General features: G+C 35.5%; 1 long non-coding RNA gene across 1 annotated transcript; it reads left to right on the top strand.

The window, feature by feature from the left end:
• The first annotated feature begins 3,171 nt into the window (after positions 1–3,171).
• LOC127855202 (uncharacterized) lies at positions 3,172–18,593 on the top strand. The gene is made up of 3 exons (XR_008037396.1): positions 3,172–3,240; positions 18,172–18,215; positions 18,491–18,593. It is a non-coding gene; the product is annotated as an uncharacterized LOC127855202 (long non-coding RNA).
• Positions 18,594–22,288: the final 3,695 nt, after the last annotated feature.

Genomic DNA, 22,288 nt, shown 5'->3' with positions numbered 1-22,288 from the left:
AGCGATTACCGGGTAGTTAACATTACTTATTTGGGATTGCAAGAGCAAGCTTTAATATTGGTGTCATGTTCTGAGAAAATGGGGCTTAATGCATGTGCGTAAAGTGTCGTCCCAGATTAGCCTGTGCAGTCCGTACAGGCTAATCAGGGACGAAACTTTCCGCTTTTATGGTATTTATAGTTTCAAGGAAGTCCCTCCTTGCCGAAAATCAAGTTTAGGCGGAAAGTGTCCTTCTAGAGACCGTTTTTTTTTTGCATTTTGCCAAGCACTTTTGAGTATGATTTGACTAGAGATATGATGGTGGCATTTGCCATTAGAGCTGAATGTGAACACATAATGTGATGAGAACGGAGGGAGGGAGGGAGGGAGGGAGGGAGGGAGGGAGGGAGGGAGGGAGGGAGGGAGGGAGGGAGGGAGGGAGGGAGGGAGGGAGGGAGGGAGGGAGGGAGGGAGGGAGGGAGGGAGGGAGGGAGGGACGGACGGACGGACGGACGGACGGACGGACGGACGGAGGGAGGGAGGGAGTGACGGAGGGAGGGAGGGACGGAGGGAGGGAGGGTTAGGGAGGGTTAGGGAGGGTTAGGGATCGTAATAGAAAACTACGCGTTGTGTATGTTCATGTACTCAAATAGTTATAATATTCGCTTGTTAAGTCCGTCATGTTTATCATCACTGTTCCTAAGTGACTATCACATTAAGTTCCATTGAATAAAGTTAAACTATGGGTCGTTTACATTCGTCTCAGATTAAAGTTTGGTTCCAATGTGAAAACCATTGTTTTGCCATAATACACAAGAAGTATAGAAAGACACTTACGTTTGAAATATGGCATATAAATAAATACAATATTTCATCTATAACTAAAACTGTTCATTGGATTGATGACTTAACATGCATCTTTGAAAATCGAAAGATAAATCATCAAACAACGTATTCGATGTATTTACTTCACTGATTACTTTATGATAAAATAATGGATTTAAAAACCAATGGTAAATACTGAATACATCGATTTTCATTTATTTCTTAAAACTGATACACTGGTAAGACTTGAATTCCTTATCGGATTTAAAGTTTCTAAATACTTATAATGTGTATTTACAAAAATTCAAAATATAATATAACTTATGATACATTTTTCATGCTTTGTTATTGAACAGGCAACCACTTCAGGAACACCCAAAACTGAATTTAATTAACAATCATATATTACATACAACTTAGTTTTTTGCATATAATATCAAAAATTCAAAATACATTCGAAAGTTCTAAGCATAATTATATCCTGGGATTGTAAAATATTTAATTAACTTATTAAGAGTTCTTTGAAAGACTGGAACGTACGAAGCATCTACTAAACACAACGTATTTTATAATTTGACGTGATACATGTGGTCGGTTTAATCTTCCCTGTTTACATCTATAAACAAAGTGATACCTCAGCTGCAGAAACAAGCGATAAACCCCACGTGTCATTACAAGTCAATATTCTTTACTATTAGTCCGGGAAAACAAACAAACAAATACATAACACATACACAATTAATAAAAAGTAAGGTCACCCGTTTTAGGAAACTTGAAACTGGCAAACGACCAATACGTGTACTTCGTTGTTTAGGCGATGCATGGTTGATGAAGAATTTAACTGTATTTTAGAATGCCCAAGGATTTGCGGAGAGAGAACCTTAAATCATTCCTATTCAATACAAATGTATATATTTTTTGAAAACTTGTTAAACGTTTATGTCATATAATGTTGTTAATTTCAAAATAAATTTTAAATGCGATTGAGGTTGGAGATGTACTTTATTAGCTCACCGTTTGTCCATCGTTCGTCGTCGGTGGTCATCATATTGAGGAAACTTTTGAGGCTGAATCTTAAATAAATTTGGTCAGAAAATTTGTCCCAATTAAGTCTCTTTTTTCCAAAGGACCGTTAACAATTTTGAAACGTTCGTGCTGTTATTAGAGCACATGTGTTTTTAACAAGTTTCATGACGACAGTGCAAATCATGTAATCAATAGAGTTCACATGTTTTTTCTATGATTTGATCTAGTGAACTAGTGTTTTATCCGACGTGGGCCATTTTCGAACAATGCCGATATATTATTGGGAAAATTCTTTTTGGTCAAGTTTCATGACGCTTGAGCAATCACAGTGGACTATTGAGAGATGAAAATGTTAAAGTTGAATACAGATCACGCACTATAAACAACGCACACACGGTGCTCATATATCTTACATATTATACAACAAATATACTGGATATTACATAGGTAATCACGTTGCGATTCTCTGTCACTGTCATAATATGGTTGCTTAATATTGTGTGTGCACTAGTTCATCTTGTTAGAGATATATTTTAAACATTTCCCACTCACAGCAATATCTTGTAATCTTTCCTTTGTATCGCTCTGCTGTAACCATCGAACGAATATCTGACAGTGAACATAAAATACCATATGTAAGCATAAAATAGCCTGTGAAGTCTGCACAGGCTAATCAGGGACGACACCTTCCGCGTAACCGGTCTGATTGATGTTCAGTAGGTCACGCGAGTTGTGTATCGTGTTATTTCTTAAACTTTGACCCAACATTCGTAGAAATATGACAAGATATATACATTTCCAGAAAGGAAATTCATTTCTGCGTTAAATAAGACCGCCGTAATAATTGCTGCATAATTGATGAAGTTATGGCTGTTCAAAGCGATGCACACCGTTCTCGGGTGATTTTGAGTTGGATACCTTGTTTTATATATATATATATATATATATATATATATATATATATATATATATATATATATATATATATATATATATATATATATATATATATATTGATAGTGAAATATTTTTTTCCGAAAGTTGATTTTTCGTTATAATATGATTATTTATCATTCAAAATGATGTTTTCACTAATTAATATCATAGCCACACGCTTACCACCTGTGATTTAGCCGCGCGACTTTGTTTTCAGAAAGCTTTGATGTAAACCATCATATTACAATATGAACGAGGAGGCGATGACTTTAATAGCGGATACATCCTGTTCAAACTTCCCACAATGAAGGAATATGTAAAAGGGGATGAGCAAATGTCTTGTCACGGACCAATGACTTTTATTTGCATGACGTAATCATATGTTTATCATGTTGTCATGCAGCCATTTTGTCTCGTGTGTTTGTAAGAAGAGGACCTGATTTGTGTGACAATGATGGATAACGTAAATACCAGGTACTTGTTATACACAGATCAGTTTATTTGCTCCGTACTAAAACACGAACCTCACGACAAGGCTGCAGGTTTTCTAAGCCTCGTTAAAAAAAACGTTCTGTGTAATCTGTAATCTAACCCATTTATGCATATCGTCTAGAAAAAAGTGCCTTCGCAAACAGCGTCTCATCAGGGTTTGCGCTGTTTGCTTAAAAGAATTTCTGTAAGAAATATTCTAAATATAGAAATACATATACTAGACATCCCTAATTTTGGAAATAAATTGATCCAATTTAGAAGGATTGGAGAGTCCACTAGGCATAAATGGGTTAAACACTTATGGTGCAATTTGTAATTATCCCCACGCTTTTTTGAAAAGCGTGGGGATATTATGGTTATCTCCGCTGTCTCTCCGTCCTGGCCACTATCTCTACCTACATTTTAAGCAAAAGAACCTTGAAACTTACACACATGGTAGCTATGAGCGTAATGTACGACTCTGCACTATTTGGAATTTTGATCTGACCCCTGGGTCAAAAGTTATTGGGGGTTGGGGTGGGGCCGGGTCAGAGATTTTCACTCATTTTTTATATTATTTTACATTAACTTCTTCATTTCTACACCGATTTACTTACAATTGATACTGAACATCTCTTATGACAATACGGTCAATCTCAACTATGCAAGGCCCCATTACCAACTCTTGGGAGCACCCTGGATCAAACATGCGGCGTGGGAATACGCGTCGGCCTCTGCCGCGCCATTTTTCACCAATTGACTTCAAATTAATACATGTACTAAAGATCTCTTATGACAACACAGTCTAACTCGACCATCCATGTCCACATTACCCACCCCAGGGCCCCGCCCACTTTGGTGGTAAAGATCCGAAGCTATTTCAGCATAATTAAAATCCAAGCCATTTTTGTGGTCAAGACCCAAGCTTTCTCACCTTCTCACCATAATGAAAATCCAAGCCAGATTGCTGGCGGAGACCCCGAGCTATTTCAGCATAATTAAAATCCAAGTCAGTTTAGTGGTCAAGATCCTGAACTATTTCTGTATAATTTAAAGCCAGGCCAGTTTGGTGGTCAAGACCCCGAGCTTTTTCAGCATAATTAAAATCCAAGCCATTTTTGTGGTCAAGACCCCGAGCTTTCTAACCATAATAAAAATCCAAGCCAGTTTGGTGGCGGAGACCCCGAGCTATTTCAGCATAATAAAAATCCAAGTCAATTAAGTGGTCAAGATTCTGAACTATTGCGGTATTATTAAAATCCAGGCCAGTTTGGTGGTCAAGATCCCGAGCTTTTTCAGCATAATTTAAATCCTAGCCAGTTTCGTGGCGGAGACCCCGAGCTATTTCAGCATAATTAAAATACAAGTCAGTTTAGTGGTCAAGATCCTGAACTATTTCGGCATAATTAAAATCCAAGCCAGTTTGGCGGTCAAGATCCTGAGCTATTTCAGCAATTAAAATCCAAGCCAGTTTGGTGGTCAAGACCCCAAGCTTTTTCAGCATAATTAAAATCCAAGCTAGTTATGTGGTCAAGATCCCGAACTATTAGCATAATTAAAATCCAAGCCAGTTTGGTGTTCAAGACCCCTAGCTTTTTCAGCATAATTAAAATCCAAGCAAGTTTGGTGGTCAAGATCCCGAACTATTTCGGCATAATTAGAATCTTAGCCAGTTATGTTGTAAAGATCCCGAGCTATTTCAGCAAAATTAAAATCCAAGCTAGTTTGGTTGTCAAGACCCCAAGCTATTTCAGCATTATTAAAGTCCAAGCCAGTTTAGGGATCAAGATTCCGAGCTATTTCGGCATTAGTAAAATCCAAGCCAGTTAGGTTGTCAAGATCCCGAAATATTTTGGCACAATTAAAATCAAAGCCATTTTGGTGGTCAAGTCTCCACGCTTTTTCATCATAATTAAAATCCATGCCAGTTTGGTGGTCAAGACCCCGAGCTATTTCAGCAAAATTAAAATCCAAGCCAGTTTGGTGGTCGAAATCCCTGAGCTATTTCAGCATAATACAGATCAAAGCCAATACGGCAGTCATGACCCCGGGCTATTTCAGCATAATTAAAATCCAAGCCAGTTTGGTGGTCGAGACCCTGAGCTATATCAGCATTATGAAAATCCAAGCCAGTTTGGTGGTCAAAACCCCGAGCTATTTCAGCAAAATAATATCCAAGATGGTATGGTGGTCTAGACCCCGAGCTATTTCAGCATAAAAAAATCCAAGCCAGTTTGGTGGTCAAGACCCTGAGCTATTCAGGATAATTAAAATCCAAGCCAGTTTGTTGGTAAAGACCCGAGCTATTTCAGCATAATTAAAATCCAATCTAGTTTGGCGGTCAAGACCCCCAGCTTTTTCAGCATAAATAAAGTCCAAGTAAGTTTGGCGGTCAAGAACCCGAGCTATTTCGGTATAATTAAAATCCAAGCCAGTTAGGTTGTCAACATCCGGAACTATTTAGACATAATTAAAATCCAAGCCAGTTTGGTGGTCAAGACTCTTACCTTTTTCAGCATTATTAAAATCTATGCCAGTTTGGTGGTCGAGACCCCGAGCTATTTCAGCATAATTTAAATCTAAGCCAGTTTGGTGGTCATGACCCCGAGCTATTCCAGCATAATTAAAATCCAAGCCAGTTAAGTGGTCGAGACCCCCAGCCATTTCAGCATAATTAAAATCAGAGCCAGTTTGGTGGTCGAGACCCTGAGCTATTTCAGCATTCTGAAAATCCAAGCCAGTTTGGTGGTCAAGACCCCGAGCTATTTCAGCAAAATAAAATCCAAGCCAGTTTGGTGGTCGATACCCCGACTATTTCAGCATAATTAAAATCCAAGCCAGTTAGGTGGTCAAGACCCCAAGCTATTTCAGCATAATTAAATCCAAGCCGTTTTGGTGGTCAAGACCCCTAGCTATTTCAGCAAATTTTTTTGACATAATTTTTTCGTAACCACAATTTTTCGTACCCACATTTTTTTGTACACAAATCTTTTTTCGTACCCATTTTTTCTGTTTTAACATAACTTCTTCATTTATTCACCAATTTACTTCAAATTATGACAACACGGTCTATCTCGACCATCCATGTTTACATTACCCACCCTGGGACACCACGAACATAGGCCTTGCCCACCCAAAATTGCCTTTTAATATTACATCTATGCGGCGTAGGGATACGCGTCAGTCTCTGCCGCGTCACTTCTAGTTTAACAAGCGTTGAGATCAGTATTAACTATTAAGCATTCGTAATAATCATTACTGAGCTAAGAAGATATTGGCACACTGTAAATAAATATAAAGAGATAAATAAACAAGGAATGAAGAAGGCGAGAACAATAACAGAAACATAAATTGGCATCTTGAAAAAAAAGTAATTTTAACTAAAACCCAGTAACATTTATTAGATAATCTTGTGTATATTATTCATTTCGTTTATTGGATGAAATACTAATTATGAGATGTAAACAGTTGTTAAACTGCTGGACTGTTACATCTCATAATTAGTATTTTTATATTATTCATTTCGTTTATTGGATGAAATACTAATTATACTTATATAATGGATGATTTAAAAGGTATATAATTAAATTCATTTATGTTTAAATGTGTCAGGATTTTATTTTATTTGCAAGCTATCACGATTTGACATATAAGAAACACTTGTTGCCAAACAGAAACGTACATAACGTTCTTTTTCTGTACCAGTAGGCCTATTTCAACCTTTTTCGTTCCAACCAACTCGATTGGCTGCAGCTTTGGAACAAGTACGTTTTCAAAATATTTTAGTTAATCTAGTTTGTAATTAATATAAAATACAACAAGTTCATCGTACTTTGTGTTTATATGTCACAATATTTTTCGAACAAGCGCTACGACCCAAACGCTTTATATATATATAAAAAACTAATATTTTAAAGACCCAGTTCGGCAAACATTTTTCAATGAAAAGTTTTTAAGATGGTTGAAAGGCCGGTGAGCCATATTTTAAAGACTGTACGTTTAAGTATACAATGACGCATTTACACGCGACAAATTCTGTCGTTTGGAATAATATTATTCGTTTAATTATTTTATGTTTTTACAAACGTACATATTCAGGTACAAACGTACATATAATAGACAAAGGCGTTTTTAAATATTGTATATTGCCGAACCAATTATTCGAAAATTATTTAAACAAGATCCGTTTATAATATTAACCGATGTTTAAACATCAACAATTAAACTGTTTCAAATTGCTAAACAACACACAATTTAAAAAGGGGCTTGTAGGAGTACTTGAAAGAGCCAATAATTCCAAAGCAAGTCATGGAACTTCTTATTTTTACGCGTTTAACGTACCCTATATAGTAGTGTTAAAACAAAATGTAGCCGTACTTAAACTTAACAGACTACGGTTTTGAACTTGAACACGTTTCTGCACTGAAGTTGAACGCAATAACAAGTACGAATGTTGTCACTTGTTGCATTAATATTATCGACACTATTATTCGCAATGCCAAACAATGTAGACCTACCAGAATAGTTAAAATCAAACCACATGATGGGTCATGGTTCATTCATCAATAAACCAAAAAATAATAATAACACAGCATTCATAAATCACGTCGACTTTTCAAAATTCAATTCTAGGAACCGCTACAAGATCAACTCGATAAAAACCAAATAATGAAGATTATTCTATTAAATGCAACACTCTATTAGCCGTCCGTACTTGACCGACCTGGTACCTCAACGTGTCGGATCTTTTTTATGTATAATCTTCGAAATGCGAATGACTAACGCACAACCTAATGCAGAGCAAACCTTTGTAATAAGTCATTCCGACGTAAAACTGAAACTTGCAGTTCAGAAATGAGAACCCTCCGCTAACGTTGACGAACAGCAGAAACAAGAAGAAATATGCTCGAGGTCCAGGTCAAGACCCGTTAAAAATATTTCCCATGATGCAAATTATAGGACATATATATGAACATTTTACAACAAACATGGAATTATTGCACACACCTATGAAAGTTTAGAACAAACACATATTTTGAAAATTATACAACACCAATATCAAAATTATACCACATATATATCAAAATAGTGCATACATATATGAACTTTTAGAACATATATATGAAAATATCTCGATATATGTTCGAACGTATATATATATGAAATTATTCAACATTATACATATAGAAACATTGAATTGTGCAACGTTTGACACGCCATAGTTTGAAACCCATTCTGTTCTAAACGAAAATTTCTTGGCCATCGTATTTTCCAGGCCAGCTATCCATATCAATGGTAGTGGCAGTTCGAAATAAATGTAGAGGGCAGCTAGTTATACATATGAGTTATCAGTTTCAAAACTCTCTTCAACCGTGAATAATCGACAGTTGTGCATTATAAGGAACATAAATCTTTGTGCTAACATTGTTTACGCAAACATGTATGCGTTTTCATTACGCGTGACCGCGAATGTGAAGTTATGTAGGTTACTCTATATTTTGTTTTTGCTCTGGTCTATACGATTCAAACTAAGATGGTCAAAGTCGTTATTGTATGTGTAGGGAGAAAAAAAAGACCAACATAATTATTTTACTTTTACAATTCAACATAGTGATGCAACCGCTCGTACAACTGTGTTTTGCTCACTTTACTAAGGAAATTAAGTCATGGCAATACCCAGAAAGCAAAATAAAATTTCGTTTATAAATTTCGTAGAAATAAAGGCAATATGTCCCTTTGATCTTTAATGTTTAGACAATTTATGGCGCCTTTGTATAAACTCTATTCCAATTTAAAAAGCGCACTTTATTAATATAATAATACATTAAAACCGTTTTTACTTATTGTACTTGTCGCACCCATCGACTAAATAGATGATTTAAAAACAAGGTGCAATCTTAAATATCAATTTTCCATTGTTGAATGTGTTTTGCTATTTATAGTAAGACAAATACGTCTCAAATACGAAGCAAAATGGGTAACAAAACACAACTTTAGAGTTATGCATCGTTAACCGTAACAGCTTGTAACAACGAAAATACACGAATCTACGCATTGAAACATATTAACTTTAACATTATAATTAGTTATCAAATTAAACTGGCATAAATAACGTTATGATGTAACAGTTGAGTTTCCGAACTTGAATCGGTACGTGTTAATCGATCAAAACGTATCGCTGTTGTACTGTAATATCACATTCGAAAAAACCCGTGTTCAAAATAATCATGAAACAATTCACGCGCGTGATTAATACAGTTCATAATTTCAGTTACAATGACAAGTTTCATTTCATTTCAGTTATAATAAGGACAGTACATGACAAATCTGCTTTGCGCGCTAACGAGTGGCAAATTGATAAGCCGACGCGGTGGCCCTCGGTGTTGGGTAACGCGGGGGAAACTTGTTCTGAGAAAATTGGGCTTAATGCATGTGCGTAAAATGTCATCCCAGATTAGCCTGTGCAGTCCGCACAGGCTAATCAGGGATGACACTTTCCGCCTAAACTTGATTTTCGGCAAGGAGGGACTTCCTTGAAACTAAAAATACCATAAAAGCGGAAAGTGTCGTCCCTGATTAGCCTGTGCGAACTGCACAGGCTAATCTGGGACGACACTTTACGCACATGCATTAAGCCCAATTTTCTCAGAACAAGACACAAATAATGGTGGTATTGTTGTCTACATTAAAGAAGAATTAGCTGGTGGCATTAAAATTGTAAAAAATCATTATGCTACAATAATTTGGTTAAAATTTGTTTGCACATTTTTTAATATCCCAGATGATTTTTTATATATGTGCTACTTATATATGGGGACATGATTCCCCAGTTAATAATACATTTAATGTAGATCTCTTTGAAATTTTAGAAAATGATATATAACTTATTTTTCTGAATTTGGTAAAATATTTGTTACTGGCGACCTAAATAGCAGAGTTGGTGATAAGTGTGATTATATTATACAAGATAGAATTAATACTGAATATGATGACGCTGATTACTGTCCAGATAATACCCCTGTCAGGGCCACAGTAGATTGTACATTAAATAGCCACGGTGTAAAATTATTAGACCTTTGCAAATCCACATGTTTACGCATTGTTAATGGTAGAATTGGAAATAGCTGTAAACATACTTTTTATTCTAATAATGGTTCGTCTGTAATTGATTATTTGCTAGCAAACCAATACAGCTTTTCAAGTATATCTGATTTTATTGTGCATGATTTTAACGAATTTAGCGATCACGCCCCGTTACATTTTCGCTCACAAATTATTTCGATGTTACCTGTATTTAATACCATTGTACAAAATGTAGATTATTAATGTAGAACGTCAATTAATAACGTGTTGAATAGATTAACTGAAACCGTTCGCAGTATTGCTGTTCCGTTATTTTCCAAAACATGTTTTTATAAAACAAACCCTAGTTTCAATGTAGATAGTTGTATAAAGAATGCAGAATGGTTTGACAACGAGTGCACTACTGCACGAAATATATATCACGAAGTTCTACGTTCTTTTAACTCTTGTAAAACAGATCTAAATAGAGAACGCCTATGTACAAGTAAAAGGCATTATAAGGATTTAATTCGTAAGAAGAAAGCCTGTTGTTATAGGAAAAAATGTTGGAGATTGAAAATTTAAGAAAACACAAGCCAAGGGAATTTTGGCGATTTTTCAAATCGAAAACTAGCGTAATTAAAAATAAAGTATCTTAAGAAAAATTTACAAAGTTTGTTGAAAACATTAGTAACAATATGTCTGATTTTTGCAATACTGAAGCAGAAGATTGCTGTTCAAATAATGATTTTGACTTAGAAAATTCTGCATTTCCAGAACGTGATCTACCTATATCTATTGAGGAAGTTAACTATGCAATTAAACATTTAAAACGTAATAAATCATCGGGAAGTGATTGTATTTTGAACGAATATTTTATTGAATGCAGTGATATTTTATCATCCTATTTGTGTGATGTGTTTAACGGTATTTTGTATCGGGATTTTTCCCTGATAAGTGGACAGAAGGGTTAATAATCCCTTTGAATAAAAAAGGTGCTGCTAATGATTTGAATAATTATAGAGGGATTACATTAGTTAGTTGCTTTTCTAAATTATTTACCACGATTTTAAACAAGCGCATTGAAACGTTTTGCAACGAAAACACTGTTATTTCGGATGCGCAGTTCGGATTTAGGAAAGGTTATTCAACTGTTGATGCTATTTATATATTGATGTCGATTTTACAAAATTATTTAAATGAAAATCTGTCTGTCTGTCTGTCTGTCTGTCTGTCTGTCTGTCTGTCTGTCTGTCTGTCTGTCTGTCTGTCTGTCTGTCTGTCTGTCTGTCTGTCTGTCTGTCTGTCTGTCTGTCTGTCTGTCTGTCCGTCCGATCGTCCGTCCGTCCGTCAGTCAGTCAGTCAGTCAGTCAGTCAGTCAGTCAGTCAGTCAGTCAGTCAGTCAGTCAGTCAGTCAGTCAGTCAGTCAGTCAGTCAGTCAGTCAGTCAGTCAGTCAGTCAGTCAGTCCAGTCAGTCAGTCAGTCAGTCAGTCAGTCAGTCAGTCAGTCAGTCAGTCAGTCAGTCAGTCAGTCAGTCAGTCAGTCAGTCAGTCAGTCAGTCAGTCAGTCAGTCAGTCAGTCAGTCAGTCAGTCAGTCAGTCAGTCAGTCAGTCAGTCAGTCAGTCAGTCAGTCAGTCAGTCAGTCAGTCAGTCAGTCAGTCAGTCAGTCTGTCTGTCTGTCTGTCTGTCTGTCTGTCTGTCTGTCTGTCTGTCTGTCTGTCTGTCTGTCTGTCTGTCTGTCTGTCTGTCTGTCTGTCTGTCTGTCTGTCTGTCTGTCTGTCTGTCTGTCTGTCTGTCTGTCTGTCTGTCTGTCTGTCTGTCTGTCTGTCTGTCTGTCTGTCTGTCTGTCTGTCTGTCTGTCTGTCTGTCTGTCTGTCTGTCTGTCATTAAAAGGGATCGGTTATAAAATTTACGTAATATCCATCGGTAATTAAACAGTCGTGAAAGACGGTATCGGGCATCCTCATGACACCTTTTTTACCGTACACAATTACTTAACCAATAATTGTTCCTTATGAGAAGTACTAGTAATTCAAGATAAATGCAAATGGGATTGTTCCTTATGAATAGTAATTCAAGATCAATGCAAATGGGGAGCAATCTAATCACTTATGGCGAGAAAATTGTAAACACATAAGCCGTTAAAAATTTTATGTGGAAACAATTTAATTTCAATTTTTAAGTATACTGTATCATGTCCATTTATAGAACGTATACCGATCAATTACCGTGGAATAAGTCTACTTCCGGCGGTAGCAAAATTTTCTCAAGTGTTTTAAAAAGCCGACTAACAAAATATCTTGACTAGAATAATAATAATAGTACCGGGTAGATGAACAAAACGGCTTCCGGAAACTGCGTTTCTGCTACAGACCATCTATTTACACTATGTTCTATCATCCGAAATAGAAAATAGCAAATCTTACCGACATATGCGTGCTTTATCGACATGATGAAGGCCTTCGACCGGGTTGACAGAGACTGCTTGCTGGCAAAACTATTATCCGTCGGCGTTCAAGGACAGTTCTATAATCTACTGCGACATCTGTATAGCACTTCTCGTGCAAGGGTTGATGTTAATGGGCACATAACGGACTAGTTTGACATAGAATGCTCCGTAGAACAGGGAAATAAAATTTGGCCTACCCTATTCGGACTATACATAAACGATTTAGCTATAGAATTGAAGTGCATGAACTTGGGAATCATGATTAACGGTGAAAATATATGCATACTTCTATACGCGGACGACATTGTTATCCTGAGTGAAAACGAGGAAAATTTACAGAACATGCTGGATAAAGTGAGTGACTGGTGTAAAAACTGGCGCATGAAAATGAATCCAAAAAAAATAAGCATCGTGCACTTAAGAAAACAAAGCCAAAATAAAACTGATTACCTCTGTAAAATAGGAGACGATATCATTAGTGTTACACCGAGTTATAAATACTTGGGTTGTGTATTGACCGATACGCTTGACTTTACCGAGACATCAAATATATTTGCGGATTCGGCTGGTCGCGCACTTGGTGGCTTGTTAAACAATGCTTAGGCATTAAATTGACTTACATTTAACGTTTTAACAAAACTCTACGACACCAGTGTAATCCCGCTGATGGACTACAGATCTGGGGTCTGGGGTTATAAAAAATACGCAAAATGTGAAACAATACAGAACAGAGCCATCCGGTCGTTTCTAGGCGTCCATAAACATGCATCGAACTTGACCTGTATACTACTAAATCCATGAGCAACCTGTCGCTGGACAATTTGTTGTGCCATGCTAAAGAGACATTTACACGTATATATGCTGACCAATGGCAACAAGATCTCGTATCCCAACCCAAGCTCAAGACTTACCGGCAAATTACACACGAACTTGGATGTGAAAATTATGTGTCTATGCAACTACCAAAGCACTTGAGATCTTATATTGCTCAAATAAGAACAGGTACCTTGCCGCTGCGGATTGAGATCGAGCGGTTTAGAAAGATCGAAGAAAGACTATGCCTCCTGTGTTAAGAACCCAATATGGTCGAAACAGAATACCATTTCGTATTTGAATGTCCATTCTACCTTTGTTTAAGATTATCATTGTATAAATATGTATCAAATATTAAGCAATACATAACTACCATACTACTATAGCGAGAGGCTAGCATGTATGCTGACTGGTAATAGACGTATTTCTTAATCTGCATTGCTCATTCAAGATTGCTATATGAAACGATCAAAAGCATTATATATGTATCCGACATAAATTAAAACAAATAATTATGTAAATTGTATAACCTATGTTAATAATATTAGTTATTTCTACATGAACTTGCAATACTATGATTGTAAGTCCACTTGTTAATAATTAACAGAAGTTATTGATATAAACTATCCATGTTTATACGTCAAACAATTTAACTCTTTTTATTATCGTGATCTTTCCTGCACTATTTTGATGTGATGTTATGACTTCACCGATAGCATGTCAACTCAGTGACTCATTTATATGGCTGGGTAGTACAATATTTTGTACATATATTTGTTTATAATAATATTGATAGTATTATTACTGTAAATATCAATGATTATGTATGTACTATGCGTCACTTAAATAAAATAAACTACAAATAGAACTGAATTACACAATTTGTCGACATGCCACGTGATTATATTATTTAGTCCATTTGTATGCATATGCACCATTCGCTATGCCATGTAAAATCCGTGTTTTAATAAGAGCGCGAAATTGTTGCTGACAGAGACGTTCCACGCATGCTTGTTAAATCAGGCCATGTTCCGTAACTTAATGTAGACGTGCAACTCAGTATTTGTAGTATTTTAGAATTAAAAAAAATACATCGGAATCAATGCGCACGATGAAAAAGTATTGCTCATTGAAACTACAGATCAAATACTTAAATTTACGAATAATAAATTTTATTGAAGTCACTCATTGATTGGTCGTTATAGCCAAACATGAGCAGTGCTGATGCTCGCACATCATGTCACCTTATTAACGCATGTTACATGGGAATTATCCCATCCAAAAATCACTTCGCATATAATATTTATGCGCTTGCGTAAATGGCGGACTTTGTATTTATACAATTCTAAAACACATTAGGCCTAAACAAAAATAATGTTGTGGTTCCGGTCACCCGACCCTACCTAGGAAAATGCGCCGACCCTAAAGTTTTTATTGACCGTGCCGACCCTAAACTTTTTTTTACTGTTTCCTGGTAGGATAAATATCAAAGCGATATCGACTCAGCCGAAAATTGTGAGAGCCGATTTATGATCCTCGGTCAATTACATCATGTATCTCTTTACCCGCCTTAAGGCGGATCGTCGTTGTCCAATGAAAGCGCATGCTTTGAATGAGCGTCATACCTGTACCTGCTGTAAAATCATGCATTCGACGAGTGTCGTAATTTTCAAAAGTGTGTGATTTTATGGCAGTATGTTGGCTTTGTTATCTAACACACTCATCGGTCCCTACGGTGTACACCTCCACGATGAAATCTCGGCCACATACTTATAGGACAGGTGATGGCAACCGGGTGAATAATATGCATAATATGGTCGAAACAGTTATTCGACACGTAATGCGCTTTAACAAATTATCGTTAAATTAATATCGCACAACTGTAAATGTTTCGTTCGATTCTCAAATGAGCATTATTCAATTTGTAATCCGAAACACGCATCCGAATTTTAATGCTAACGCGACATTAACAAATTGTAGCGTCAAATAAACAGTGCTTTATCCTTTGTCTCAATAAAAAGCGCGCGAAAATTATGCAGACATGTCGAATGGAAAGTGTGGGTGTATTAAAAATGCAAATCACGTGTTCAGTGGAAAAAACCGCCCCGATTGGACGTTGTTCACCATATCTTTAAATAGTAACAGATGCCAAAATGTATTTGATAGTTAAGAAAAATGGCAAATGTTTGTGTTTCTTGAAATTCTTGAGCACTTTTATCGTATTTACCAGAATTGGCTTTACAACTGGAATATACGGGATTATCGGGTAATGAGCAGCGACGGGAAAAGTAGTAAGTATATGCAGTGATAGATAGAAAGTATGGTTGAAACGGATGTATTAAGGAATCGATCGAAAATGTTGTTATCAATGACGTCATTGGTGTTTTTTCTCGAAGAGTCTTAACGCACTAAATAACGTCATTTCACTCTACAAATGTAATAAAAATAACGTATGGAGGGTGCAGCCCATCCCTCCCCCTAACGGCCCCGGGGCGTCTGAAAAAATCCTGTGGAAAGCACTGGGTAAGTTTCATGCGATCGTTAGTGGGTGTGGTAAAACAGTGATATTTTTTAACTTTCAATTACGTGATTTAACAACATTGAATGATATATTCTTTAATCAAGTTGCCTTCCTTACGTTCATACACCCGTATTAAACTTAGTTTTGGGGCGTAAACCGGAATCGTGGTGGTTGCACTGATGGTTTTTTTCATAGGTTGAATCTCACCTGGCTGGAAAAGAGTTGTTAAAATGCTAAATATACAAAGAAAATCACTGCGCAATAAAGGGAACACTTGTTTATGGTAGAGGTTTTATGTGAAAACCATCAGCATAAAATAAAACAGGCATCTTATCTGGAGAAAATCAAAAAATCTATAAAAAAAAATCGACCTACCCTACCTGGAAATTTTGGCAATGTTACCAGAACCACAACATTTTTTAGGCCTTGGCGTCAATACTGGTCTTATTTTGGTTTTGAATATTGAATTCGCAATTATACTGGATTATAGGGTAATGGATAGATTCGGGACATGTATGCATCCAGCTTATTCATTCATATTGTAGACGTACCTTTATTAAAACGTATATTAATTATATGTGCAATTATCTTTATTTTTATTAGCCACAGTATTTAAACAATTTTTAATTACAATGTTTTTATTTATTGGCATGCACAGTAGCACACTGCTACCGCGGTGTTGCGCGGCGGTGTCCTGATAAGAACGGAAATTGTCTGCATTTACCGACTAGGCAAAAGTAATACCCGCCGCGGGTATTAGCCAACTCGGCGGAACGTCGAGCGTTTTAGCGAGTACACCTCGCCTTCCCCGCCGCGGAAGCACTCGCTAGCAGACAAAAGCCCCGCTTAGGAAGCGAGTTTTTTGGGGGAAAAGGCGTGGACAGTACTGTATAATGTGATCATACATACTGTGTTATATGCTCTGTCCCTGAATATGTAAACGGATTCATTTTAAATCGATACATAGGTATGATAAAACTTTTCAAATCATAGAAAGAGACAACTTTGAATAAGTTTACTAAAAGTTTTATTCACTATTTACGTGAGTTTTTGGCGTAGATGGCGTAGACGTTACATACGTACGTGTAAGAAAAATATCTAAACATGTATTGTTTGATATAAAGCCATATACCGTGTCACTGTAGTCTAAAATACTCAGGTTTCGATGGAGTTCCACACATAATTGAGTGTGTTATTCAATAATTTACTCCTGATTTAAAAACTCTAGATATACATACGACAAAAATGCTTATGTAAATGTAACAGAACAATGGATATTCCATCTGGTTTGCCGCAGACAATCAACTATAAATACAACATACGTACTTCATTTTAGAGTGCCAATTTGATAGCCCATACTCGGGTTTCCACGCAACATCATACAAACCCTGAATAGCATTTTTAAATCTCAACTTTAAGTTCACTCAAATAGTGCATACACGAGCGGGTCGAATGTGCGCAACTCGGCTACTCAAATATAACACGGCTTGAATGCCACAAACTATAGAACAATCTTAAAACCACAGTGATTCATTATGTCATGTTTCAAAATAAAAATCTATTCTGTCCCACAACCTACCAATTTTGAGGTTTAACATATAAGGTAAGCGTGGACAATTGTTTCACTGTACGTAAAACGAATTCAATTTTGATAAATGATTCGCCGTTTTCTGGTTGAGAGCAACTGGCACTAAATTCCGATGTTACTTTAATAACTACACACAATTTGGAACATATTATGTCTTTACAGTTCTCCCAAACTCGAACACACAGCATCTGAAAAATTGATGTGAAGCGTACTTTGGGTTGGATTATATAACTCATCATCATCATCATCATCATCATCATCATCATCATCATCATCATCATCATCATCATCATCATCATCATCATTCATCATCATCGTCGTCGTCATCATCACCATCATCATCATCATCATGATCATCAGTTTCAGCAGCATCATCATGATTATGGTTAATTGTTTGTTGCTATTATTTAGCTTCTTTTATCGTTATCGAAAAGGAATTTATTTCGATTGTAGGGTCCCAATTAATGATCTTGATACGTCAAATACTTTTTCATTTTCAAGCAACGTCATCTTAACTCTGGTGGTTTGCTGCCTGGGTTATGGAGGTATGTTTCTACATTGAACGATACTGGTGATAGATCATCATGCATTCTTAATATCATAATTGCATTTTCTTTAAGGTTAAGAAAATTTATTCGGAAACAAAACTGTTGAATGATTTGTACAATTTTAATGCGCATGATTATTATACAGCGAAACGACGCTATAAATGTTTTAACGTAACTCAATGCAAGGTACTTGAACATAATACTAAGTGTCATGATATTTTGTCATTAATATATAAACAATGTTTTATGTACACATTCAAGTATATTTTCAGAATGTCTGACTTGCATTGTTGACGGGAAACCGATGTGGTATGACCGAGACAACCAACTGTGTTGTAAAGGCCTTCACCCGAGAGTAGAGAATGAACTCGACAAGAGATGCTGTAACGGTACGTTGTCTGTTTGCTTGTGTGTGTTTTAACAAATGTGATGAACTTCTTCGTAAATCTTGGTTGCAAATATTTGCAGAAGTATGGTAACTTTGGTTCAAGTTTATTTGCATGCACTCTTCATCGAGAGTTGGAAATTATTTTGTTATTTATGTAAAATAATTCCACCTTAATATATTGTTTTTTTACTCATGTTTCTACTCCACAACGAAACAATCATAATTACGCTCATGTATATATTTTGTTTATTTTCCTGCAAAATATCCACTCGACATATATGCAAAGTTTCAATCGACAAGCTTACAGTTTGATGACATGAGAGTCGTTCTGACACATCACATGCAATTTATTAATATGCAGTCATATATAACGGCTCATTGTAACCCTATCATTCCAGGCACAGTGTATGCAAGTCATTCCCACCAATGTTGTGATGGCATCGTTAATACGCGAAGCAATACACTTTTCTGCTTTGGCAACGTTATGCACGACAACGAAAAACAGAATCTAGGTTTTTATATTATTTCTGTATTAGTTTATGGAATAATTATTGTAACAAAGTATCTCGTTTTATGTTTTTTGTATTAAAATATTTTTTATTTTTCGAATATAATTGCCATTACTCGTGTGAGTGTTTTAGATTCAAATATTAATAAAGCTAATTAATGAAACTTGAATACATTTCATTTTATCATTTGTCTTCATGTTTTGAAGACAAAATTTTAGGGTGTTTTTATAACGAAATTCAATTAGAGAATCTTGTTTACAAATTTTATGTACCATGTATGAGTGTTTGTGTGTCGTGTGAATAGATATTGTTACAGGGAAATTAAAATGGAATATATTGTTCCACAAAAAATAAAAACAGCATTTTGTATCTCGCTAAATATATGTTACCATACCACATCTTGAGTTGAAATTTTGGTTAATGCTATAAAGTACACTTATTTTATATGGGTTAACTGTACTTTACGTAATATTTTGCAAAATATTCGTTGATGAATGATCATAGTTGTACAATTCATCAATCGTAAGAATGATTCTTAATACGTAATAGAAAAATTAATGTTGCTGTTGTCCAATATTAAACAATTGATGTTTAAATATTCGTATCTGTAATATGTTTTGATATTATAATAATAAATGCAATTGAAGATACTCATGTGCCTAGAGTCTAGAAAAAGGCCTTGGCAAACAGCGTAGACCTAAATGAGACGCCGCATCATGCGGCGTCTCATCAGGGTCTGCGCTGTTTCCTTAAATGAATTTCTGTAAGAAATATTCTAAATATAGAAATAAATATACTAGACATCCCTAATTTTGGAAATAAATTGATCCAATTTAGACCGATGGGAGAGTCCACTAGGCATAAATGGGTTAATATGGTTATAACGTTTTAAACGGTAGCAAAGCGTTAGATCCTGATTATTCAGAGGGCGAGTTTTATATTCCACCGTGAGTCAACGCTTCATCATTGAAACATTTAAGAATATGTCTTTATAACAGATGTAGTTATATGGTATCTCATGGTACCGAAAACGGACCATGTCTTAAAGACGGTTGTACATTTGCGTTACGACATTTGTTACACGTATATAAATGTTGTATTCAATACATCTTCTTGTTTTCTAGAATTAAACGTCCGTCTCGAGGAGATTGCGCAGAGAACACGAGACAGATTGTGGCTGCGTGTAAAAGTGACTCGCCCCAAAAAGTATGCAGGTCGACGTATGACACTCGTACTCGGATCGAGTAATTTACATTTGAATTTAATTCATAATTTTCTAATAGGACAGTTAAACAGGGCATTTATTAGTGTATAGGGCACATATAGCTTTGCTATGTTAATCCAATTAAATCAAGCAAATTGCATACAGATGACTTTGTAAGATATTTTAAATCAATAAATGATCCAAATTCACACTTCTACCAACCAGATGAAGACATAGTTTATTTTAATGAGCGGTATTTAAATGAAGAATTACACGTTATGTTTGAAGAGTTAAATATTGAGATTACACGTGAAGAAATTAAAAAAGCATGCATTTGTTTAAAAACTGGTAAGTCGGCTGGTCCGGATTATGTATTAAATGAGTTTTTAAAACATGCTGTTTCCGAAATTCATTTTTTGGAGGTTTTGTTTGTACTTTTAATAAAATGTTCAACTTAAGTTATTTTCCAGAGGCATGGAGCGAAGGGTTAATTGTCCCTATACATAAGAAAGGCGATTTAGATGACACGACCAATTACAGAGGAATTACATTGTTAAGCACTATAAGAAAATTATTTAGTTAAATTATAAACAATCGATTGAGTATCTGGGGGGGGGGGGGAATATAATGTTTACATAGAAGCCCAAGCCGGATTTCGGAAAAGCATGGGAACAGTTGATAATATAATGTCTTACAAGGTATTATTTCTCATATTTTAAATCAAAATAAGACACTATATACGGCATTTATTGATTTTACAAAGGCATTTGATTTTGTTGTGAGAGATATTATATGGTACAAACTAATAAAACTAGACATAAGAGGTAAAATTTTGAATATAGTAAGACCAATGTATAATGCGGTTAAATCAAGAATAAATATAATAGCGAAATCAGTAATGAATCGTTTACATGTTTTTTAGGGGTAAGGCAAGGGGAGTCATTATCGCCCTTTTTATTTCAATGTATCTTAATGATATCGAGGAACATTTTATTCTAAACAAATCTGAAGTTGATATTGGCATGTTAAAATTATTTTTATTGTTGTATGCTGACAACATTGTTATCTTTGCAGAATCAGAAGCTGGTTTACAACATGGGTTAGATTTATTAGATGAGTATTGTGCAAAATGGAAACTCTGAGTAAATATCAATAAAACAAAGATAATGATTTTTTAAAAAGGGGGACAAAATAGAAGAAATTTGAAATTTATATATCACGGAAATGAGCTTGAAATTGTAAATAAATTTACATATCTTGGAATAGTATTCACAACGGGTGGATCTTTTTCAGCAACATATGATGCGCTTTCGGGGCAGGCTCTTAAAGCAATTTTTAAGTTAAAATCAAATTTGATAAAATTTACAAATATCTCTGTAAGCCATAGTCTCGAATTATTTGATAAGCTTATTGAACCAATTAAGTTATGGCTGTGAAGTTTGGGGATTAAATAATAGCATCCGAATTGAACGAATACACCTACGTTATTGTAAACAGTTGCTAGGTTTCCGATCTCAAACACAAAATAATTTCATTTACGGGAAACTTGGACGTAAACCCCTACTAAATAAACGAATCGTTTAGGTTTTAAAATATTGGTTAAACATATTACAATCTGATGATGTTAAATATACTAAAATTGTTTATAGTATGTTATTACATGATCTTGAACTTCATCCCGAAAACAAGTCTTGGGTAAAATCTGTAAAACATATATTAAATACTCTAGGTTTCGGTGAGGCATGGTATTTTCAGGGATTAGGGGACGTTAATTGTTTTATATCTATTGTAAAACAACGCATATCTGATATTTACGTTCAATGTTGGATAACCGAGTTACAACAAACTACAAGGGGTAAAAACTATTGCATTTATGGCACTTTTAGATTTCAGCCTTATCTCAATGTTGTAAATATTTCAAAATTTAGATTCGAGTTAACGCGACTAAGAGTATCTGCTCACAGACTTG

Source organism: Dreissena polymorpha, chromosome 13 (genome assembly GCF_020536995.1).
Source record: "Dreissena polymorpha isolate Duluth1 chromosome 13, UMN_Dpol_1.0, whole genome shotgun sequence".
In the NCBI taxonomy this organism is placed as follows: Eukaryota; Metazoa; Mollusca; class Bivalvia; order Myida; family Dreissenidae; genus Dreissena; species Dreissena polymorpha.
Note: the sequence above shows the minus strand (reverse complement) of the source record. Positions and strands in the feature narration are given on the sequence as shown.